Source organism: Mus pahari, chromosome 2 (assembly GCF_900095145.1).
Source record: "Mus pahari chromosome 2, PAHARI_EIJ_v1.1, whole genome shotgun sequence".
In the NCBI taxonomy this organism is placed as follows: domain Eukaryota; kingdom Metazoa; phylum Chordata; class Mammalia; order Rodentia; family Muridae; genus Mus; species Mus pahari.
Genome location: NC_034591.1, coordinates 44,159,354 through 44,168,269, shown reverse-complemented (window position 1 = coordinate 44,168,269; position 8,916 = coordinate 44,159,354). Strand labels below are relative to the sequence as shown.

Here is an 8,916-nt window from a genome sequence, read left to right as displayed (position 1 = left end):
AAAATTTTCTGGATAGCTCATCTCTTTCATATCATAAGCCCAGTCTTTTATATTATATATCAATCCAGTCATTTACTCTAGGTTCTCTTGTGATTGTCCTATGAATTAACATCCCATGGCCCCAGGTCCTGGATTCTTAGGAGAAAGCAAGAAGATCTATTTTTTTTTTTTTTTAACATTGCAAAAGATTCAGAGATCTGTCTCCATCCCCCCTTTTAAACTTAAATGAAAATTTAATTTTAAAACATTTAAGTTTTACTATATATGTTTTAATCCTATCTCAAACAAATGAAAACCCACGGGGCATAGTGAAACAGACCACCAACGAACACTCTTTACAACGACCCTGAAGGGATGAGACCTCATGGAATAGGGGCAACCCAGTCTCCATTGCTCTGTGACGACTTCAATCTCAGTCTTTCCAGAAGACTGGGTCCAGAATTACACAGACACCTTTCTCAAGTGGGTGTTCATGTGTCGCTTCCAAGTCTCCTGCTGTTGGAAAGCCATGTTATACTTTTACAGATCTAGGGTCTCAAGTCGTGATGGATGTGGAAATGGACAGTGAGGTTGCCCTTGTGGTGGAACACTCAACACTCCCACAACACTCACACACATAAGGCTTCTCCTTCATATGGACCCGACTGTGGCCCCGCAGGGTGGACCTGTGGGCGAACTCCTTTCAGCAGACTGCACACGTGTAAGGTTTCTCCCCAGTGTGGACATGCTGGTGGACTCTCAGGTCAGTCGGAGGACTGTAGAAAGGCCTTGTTGCATATGTTGCACTTGAAGGGTGTCTCTCCTGTGTGTGACCTCTGGTGGAGGTCAAACTGAGACCTGTAAAGAAAACTCTTCTTGCATCAGTACACCGAAACCGAGCCTGGCCAGCAAGACTGTCAACTTGCTCTATGGGCTGTGGCTTAGCAGGCTCGGGATTAGCATCCTCTAGCCCATCTTCTGTATTGAGCACAAAGGACGCCACTCCTTGGGAAGTGGGTAAGTTGAAACCACGAAGACTCTGAAGATCCCCATTCAAGGCTAACTCTCTTTCCAGAATACGGGTGAACAATGGTACAGCATCCATATCAGTGTCTTCTTGGGGCAACTTGGCACCATTTACTCTGACAGAACCAGCAGGACCCACAAACACAGCCACTTCTGCCTCTTCCCAGTCAGGAACTGAGTCACACTCCTCAGGCTCTGCCCAGGTCTCAGGTAATCTGGCCATCTCCTCTCAGGAATCACTCCCAGCAAAATGTCCTCTTCCTGGCTGATGGATGGCTCTTCAGTCTCTGAGAGATTCTGCAGCTCCGGGCTGGCCTGGCCTCTGTTGAGAGACTCCTTGCTCTCATAGGACGGGTGCTCTCGGGACAAATCCACATGATCCCATTTATCCTCTGTGGCTTCAGCCTTCCCAACGCTGGGATCCTGAAAGAGGTATGCCTGCCCTTGGAAGTAGATTATGGACCACTTGTGCGGTTTCCTGTCCCTCAGCATCTTTTCCAGGTCTTTGCAGCTCCTCACTCCGCTCTCCTTCACTAAGGCCTGCACCTCGGGGTTGTAGTTTTGCTTTTCTCCAGGTTTCACCTGGGGTATTAGTGATACCGGCTGCCCTGATGGCACATTCATAGCCATAGCTGTGGTGAATATTCCCCTTGATCTAGGACAAGTTTGAAGTGGCTCCTATCTAAACTGGCCTACCCATTTTGCCATAGAGATAGGCTCAGTGTTGGTCCAGAAGCCTGAAAGCTGCGATTCCGGGTAAGCGTCTCCACAGCGGGCTCTTGTGTTCTTCATCCTCAAGGCTTGGTATAGTTATGTTAATTAAAAATAATGCTGGGCCCGAGGGTTCCCGCTTTTGCTTCCAGCTCTCCAGGCTAAGGCAGGAGGAGGACGGAGTTCCAGGATAGCGTGGGTTAGAGAGCTAGTCCAGTCGCCTGTCTCCCCAGATTTCTCTGCAAAGTTCTGCATGCCTTTGTTCAGCACAGATGCTAACTAGCTGGGTGGGACCCAGCCCTGAAATTACCATTTCTATCACACCTGTGCCTGGACCAAAATTCCCCCTGTCCTAGGCTAACCTTGACTCAGGAATCTGAGACTGCCTTCCTAGGTTTAAACAAAAAAGTTAGCTGGGTGTGATCTCCTGTAATCACCACTCCTCAAATCCCCAAGTCTCCTTCCTTAGTATCTCTCTGGACGAGTTGGCTCACAAAAGCGCAGCTGCTTTTGTTCTTTTAGATTCATGAGGCCCCTCATCTAATTCATATTGCGTCCTTATTTTTGCACAGTTGAGAAATTATACTTGAACTCACGTTTTTCAGAGTTTTCCCCCCTCACAGCTGTCCTGAAGGTCCCGTGTGGCTAAGACGTTAACCACACCTTAGCCTTCCAGACTCATGCTGTTTCTGATTATCATGGAACCGTTATCATGAACAGGGAGGATAATCCTCAGAAGAGGAACTTGAAAAATATGTACATTATTTTACAAACAAGCCTTATGCCCACAGCAGCCATTGACCCTCATGGAAGCCCTTGCCTACCGGCCCTGTCCCAGGGGCAAGAACCACATCATTCCATCCCTGTCACGGTCAAGCTGGACATGGCAGGATCCCAGAATAAGGAATGGAGCCATCGTTATGCCCACATAAATGCGTTTCTTTCTGCTCTTATGAAACTGACTCCCATTTTTTTTGTGGTTTCACGCAGGACCTCTGAAAGTACTCTTGCTCAAAACCCTCTCTTCCAACTTTGCCCTGTGGTTGTCTGGAATGCTCATTGGATTTTATTTTTGTTATTTGAAGCCCCCCCCTTTTTTTTATACCAACTTTTGTGTTTTCATCAACCCAGAAGAATATTCTATTTCTTTGAGTCTCCCGACAACACATGTCCTTGTGATGCAGATGTGTGTCAGGCAAGTTTGAAGTGGAAAGGAAGATGACTGCCTTCGTTTCTAGATGTTAAGACTTCTGTTCTTGGTCATATATCTGAGAGACTCACAGGATGGCGAAAGTGAAGCTTTAGTGGAGGTTAAGCGAAATGGGCAAAGGTTAGGGAAGTCTGAGGCATACAGGCTTGCTCTGGATTTCTTAGTACAGGAAAGGCTAATTGTAAGGCTGTTTTGTTGATCAGGTGCCATCCGAGGCTTTTTTTGTCGTTTATCAGGAGACAGCCTTGTGGGGGAAATGAGGGCTTTGGAAGCTGAAAACTTGGAATTGGTTCCCAGTACTGTAATTAACCAGCTGTGGGACTTTGTTCAAGATCAACCTCTCCACTTCACTTCCTGACCTATACAATGCATAAAATGGTAACCTGCCTTGGCCTCTTGGAACCCAATTTCCTCTCTGGATACCTGGTAATTTTGTCTGGTCAGGTTCACGCCAGCGTCCACCTGTTTTGTAGCACTTCACATCCCCACCATCCAACCCCAGCTGACCATGTGGGTCAAGGGCTGGACTAGGACCGGAAAGAAAGTCTGTTGTACATTCTAATTTTTCTTTCAAGTAACACAAATATAAATACAAATCCAGCCTCTAACCAAATTCCAAATGAATGTGGTGTGGTTTAAAATCCTATTCTCTGTCCTTCAGTCGTAATTATTCAGTTCCTTGTGACATTTTGAGGCAAGTTGATACTCACCTAAGCACATGTTTTAATGGTTACAGGATGTACACTTGTGATGGGATGGGTTTTCATGTTTTCTACTCCTTAGCTTTTCTGATTGCACAAGATTTCACAACAGGTAATCAGAACAAAAAAGTGATCATCATTGTCATCATCTTACTATTACTATTATTATTATTATTATTATTATTATTGTTATTGTTATGATGATGATGATGATGATGATGATGATGATGATGATGATGGGGTTTAGAACTTCAGTGTTGTACTTTATTGCTTTTTGCAGTATTCTTCTTGCTTCTGGTATTTTATTTTAGTTTTTTACTTTTTATTTATTTTTATGAGTCACCCACCAAAGTTCCACTCATCTCCCCATCTCTTCATAATCAACTTCCCCTCAAAAGAAAACAAAAAATAAAAAGGAATAAAACAAAAACAAACAAACAAACAAAACAAACAAAAAACCTCAGTAAAATGTATTCTCAATTCTTACAATTTATTTCTACAGTAATGCCCTTGATTTCCTATTGTAGGGTCAATACTTTCCCTCCTATCTATATTAAATTTATAAGGGCAAGGTCCTGAGTACATTTGTCAAGTGTTCAATTTGGTGTTAACCAAGTTAATGAGTAATGTTTGTTATTAATTACATCAATGAAAACATTATAATATTACAGCTCTGCCTTGAATACGATGGAGTAGGAGGCTGGAGGGTGAATATTCACAAGCAGCGAATGGGCCATTCTTTAGGGAAAAAAAGCCAAAATATCATTCTAATAGCCTGTTTGCATCCTAACCCACAGCCAAATCAACCCATCTCCAGCTGGAAAAAAATCATTTCCTCAAAATTAAATCCAATGAACTTGTCTCTGCCGAAGGTCAAGTAACATATCCTCATGAAAGAAAACGGTTCCTCATTTAATGCATGTTATTAAAAGGGCGTCTATTTTCTGTTCGGGTCCTGTCTTTTTTTTTCCCCCTGCACAATTTAAGTAATTGTCTTGCCAACATGCAAATGATATGCTAACTACACATGGTTGGGATGACCCCATGTGGTGATGAAAGGACCAGGCAGACCTACCAGCTACATGGAGAATCAATAAGCGTCTGTAATTTCCCTCTCATTTGTATTTTTATGATTCACAGGAACAAAATTTAAAATATGGGCTAGTCTATTCTTTTTACAAGATGTTTGGGGATGTTAAATAATGTTAGTTTTTGATATTTCCATTGAAGTGAAAAAACCTCATATTTTAACAAATATTTTTAGAGGAAGAAAACAGTAAAGTAAACCAACAAACAAAAGTCCCCAGAGTGCTGCACTCTTTTCTGTCCTAGTGATCCATGGAGTGACTGGTCCCCAAAGCATCTCCCCCCCCCCCCCCGATGTGGCTAGACACCATGGCATTCAATCCATCTTCTATTCTGATCTTCTATTCAGACTTGTGGAAATAGAGGTTTGTTTTTCCATCGTCTTTTACAAAGTTATTAGCTTGTAGTGGTGAACCATGTATCTTACTGATTTCTCATGCCATAGTCATTTCTAGCCAAAAGGTGTGTAATGTTTAATTTTTAATTACATTCCTGTGTCCTAAAGAAAAGAGCTGCCAACTTATACACTGCAGAACAGATCTGGGGTGGCTGGAATGATTGTTTTTTTCCTCCTTCTCCTGCTTTGATCCTTAGGTAATGAGCACTCTCTAAACTTAAGAGAATCTATAACTGATCAGGTATGATAAATGCCATCAAGGGCTCTCTCTCTCTCTCTCTCTCTCTCTCTCTCTCTCTCTCTCTCTCTCGCTCTCATAAACACACACACACTGAAAGGGAGAAAGAAAGAGGGAGGGAAGAAGGTGAGGAAAATAGAGAGGGTGAGGAGATAGAGGAGGAAGGAGAAAAGGAAGAAATGGAGAGGAGAGAGAAGGGAAAATAGGGAAGGAGGAAGAGACAGGAAGTAGGAGGGAGGGCAAGACGGGGAGATGGAGGGAGGGAGAAAAAAGAAGAGAGAAGGGACGCAGAAGGAAAGAGAAAGAGAGAAAATGAGGGATATCTATCTATATATCTATATAGATAGATGAGGGGGAGAAGGGGGAAGGTTGGTCTGGGGAGAGGACTCATGGATGTCTAACTCATTCATGACAGAACATAGAAGTGCCCAGTCCTGTGCAGGTCTGTGATGGTATATTGTGTGTTTATGACTGCAGTGACTATGTCACATCCTTCTTTGTTTTTGTTAACCATGGTCTCTATTCCCGTTTCTCTCCTCATCCTCTTGTCCCTTTCTCCATGTAAAACATTTCATGCCTATCCCCCCCCCCATCTTCTGAATCTGATTTCTTCCCATCTCACTTGCACAGTACTATCTGATTCTTCAAGGGTGATAGAGTGGACATTTATTTATGTGTGAACATTCAACCGTCATTTATTCTCAGCATCTTGACTAGATATAAGACTCTGTGTTAACCATCACCTATTGAGAAGCATCTCTGACCTATATTGAGCAGACTGCTGGTCTATTAGTGTAAACTTTACCTAGAGGGTAGTTTCACATGTATATTTAGCAAAATAACAGGAATAGGTCCTCCACTAGGGCCTAGGACCTTCTTACACATAGGATTTTGTCATGGTGTAGAGAATCAGGCATGCATTTTTCTCTTGTGGAGTGATAAATGCTTCACTCCTAACAAAAATCATACTATGACTGCATGAGGGGTGTATCTTGCCTGGCACATGGGCTCTACAGACAAGGAAGACAAATCATGAGTTTTCTTCTCCAGCAGCCTACATAGAACCTTTCAAGAGTGCTTACTTCAGCCAGGCAGAAATAACCATCCAGCTCATTTCTATCTTGGTTTCTCCGTGTCTTATAACCTGAATCTGCCGTAACAGAATCTTACCATATATTTCTAGTGAGCAAGCAAAAGTAATGGCAATAGGCTGTATTGTTTTGGAGCCCTGGCACCTCTCAGACCAACGACTCATAAAGAAGATTCCTATACTGGCGGCACTGAGATGTTCATGAACACAAGACAAAATTGAACCATCAATATTCTGGGAGAAGTAGAAGTATTATCTATGTATAGGGTACCTCTAGTCCATTACACACAAAGACACAAAGATATATAGACTCAAAGACACAAAGACACACACACACACACACACACACACACACACACTAGTAGATAATTTACAAAGTAGTAGGCTTCTGTGTAGCTTATTCATATTCATACTTCCTTTATTTTGGTAACCATGGCGCCACCCCTAGCTTTTGACCATCATTAGGCCCCTTTCCCTGCATCCTTTTATATGTAGTACATTTTAATATCTCTTTATCTCAGTGTTCCCACCATTCCAAGCTTGGCCATTCTCTGGCCTCTTTATACACTCCAACTTAAAATCAGAGTCCTAAAAAAACGGGAAGCTAAGATCTCCATACAAGGGAGAACATGTGGTATTATTGTTCTCTGACTAAATTACTTCAGTCCACATAATTTTTCCCAGTTCCATCCATTTTCCTATACATTTAATAATTTCATCTTTATTTATAGCTGAATAAAATTGTATTGCCTATGTGTACTGTACTGTCATTGCCGTTCATCAATCGATGGACACTTAGGCTTATTTCATTTCCTAGCTATTATGAATAGAACAGCAATGAGTGGCACACACCTTTAATCTGGGCTACACCTTCTGCTGGGGACCATATAAGGGCATTGGAAGAAGGGAGTCTGGCTCTCGCTCTTCTGCCTGCTTGCTGTGTGGGACTAAGCAACTGCTAGACCCTTGGACTTCCATTCACAGCTACCACTGAACCATTGTTGGGAATTGGACTGCAGACTGTAAGTCATCAATAAATTCCTTTACGATATAGAGAATATCCGTAAGTTCTGTGACTCTAGAGAACCCTGACTAATACACCAAGCATATAAATATATGAGCCTATGAGGCCATTCTTATTCAAACCACACACAGGTCTTCTAGATTCCTGAAGACCTGTTCACTAAAAAATAAAATAAAATAAATAAAAAAACCCAAAACCCATTGGAATTGTAGGTTAAGTGCAATGGTAACCACACTTGGCTTGCTTAGCACATTTAAAACTCTAGATTCCTTCCCTAGCATTGGAAATAAACAGAGAAACAAATGTAGGCAAAACAAACAGTAACAGCAATAACAAGAACAACAAAGACCACAAAGAAAATCCATTAGACTCTCACTTAAACTTAGGTTGTAACTGGAGTGTCTAGCCTCTACTATCGCCCCATAAGCAAACATTATTTGCCAGCATCCTGGCTTCTGTCTTTGATCTTCATCCTTATCTCTCCAGATAGTTTGTCTGCAATTTGTGGTTTCTGTAAATCAGTTGCAGAAGCCAGAAATCCCAGTTTAAGTTCTTCTATGCTTTAAGTTCCGATTCTTTTTCTACCCCCAGAACAAATCATCAATCTACATGGATATTCCCCACTAGCAACTCTCAGAATTTCTTTGTTCTCTCTCCTTTGTCACTGGCCTTTCTGCAGTGGGTAGTGCCTCTTCAACATGGTAGATATGTGGATCGTATACGGTAGATAAGTGGACAGCAACTGTCTTTCTTCTGACTTCTTTGCTGCCCATCTTCTTCCGTTTCACTATCCTACACAATGCTCCACACGATCACTACAAAGCTGTTCTGATTATTTGAATTTTTTTAAATAACATGTTCTTTCTTCATCTACAGATGCTTGAATAGTTTTGTACAGTTTTGAGGATGAAGTTCACACTATATTAGCCTCTCCTTTATCTGCTTCAATTGTGTCTTGTACAAGTTCCTACTTGTGCCCACAATGAATAGCTATTCCTAAATATGATCTCAGCTTCAGGTTCACATACTAGATTCTGATGTTATTTTTCATGTTATCCTTGTATTAACTCTTTTTATGGTTGCCTTAGCTTTCTATTGCTATTAAGAAATCTCATAACCAAAAATGGCTTAAGGAATAAAAGTTTTATTTCACCTTACAACTCTTAGGTCATACCCCGTCACTGAGGGAAGTCAGAGCAGGAACTTGGAGGCAGGAACAGAGGAAGAAACTATGGAGGGGTGTTGCTTACTGGTTTATTATGATTTACTCAGTCTGTTCTATTTTACCCTCTAGAAACACATGCCTAGGAGTAGCAACACCTGCAGTGGGCTGGATCCTCCAACATCAATCATTAATAAAGACAGTACCCCAGTACCCCATCTGCAACCCTATAGGTGGAACAACAATATGAACTAACCAGCACCCCCAGAGCTCGTGTCTCTAGCTGCATATG

General features: G+C 41.9%; 1 pseudogene; it reads right to left on the bottom strand.

Annotated features, from left to right (window-relative positions):
- Window positions 1-441: 441 nt before the first annotated feature.
- Window positions 442-1,635, bottom strand: LOC110316750 (annotated as a pseudogene).
- Between the last annotated feature and the right edge of the window lie 7,281 nt (window positions 1,636-8,916).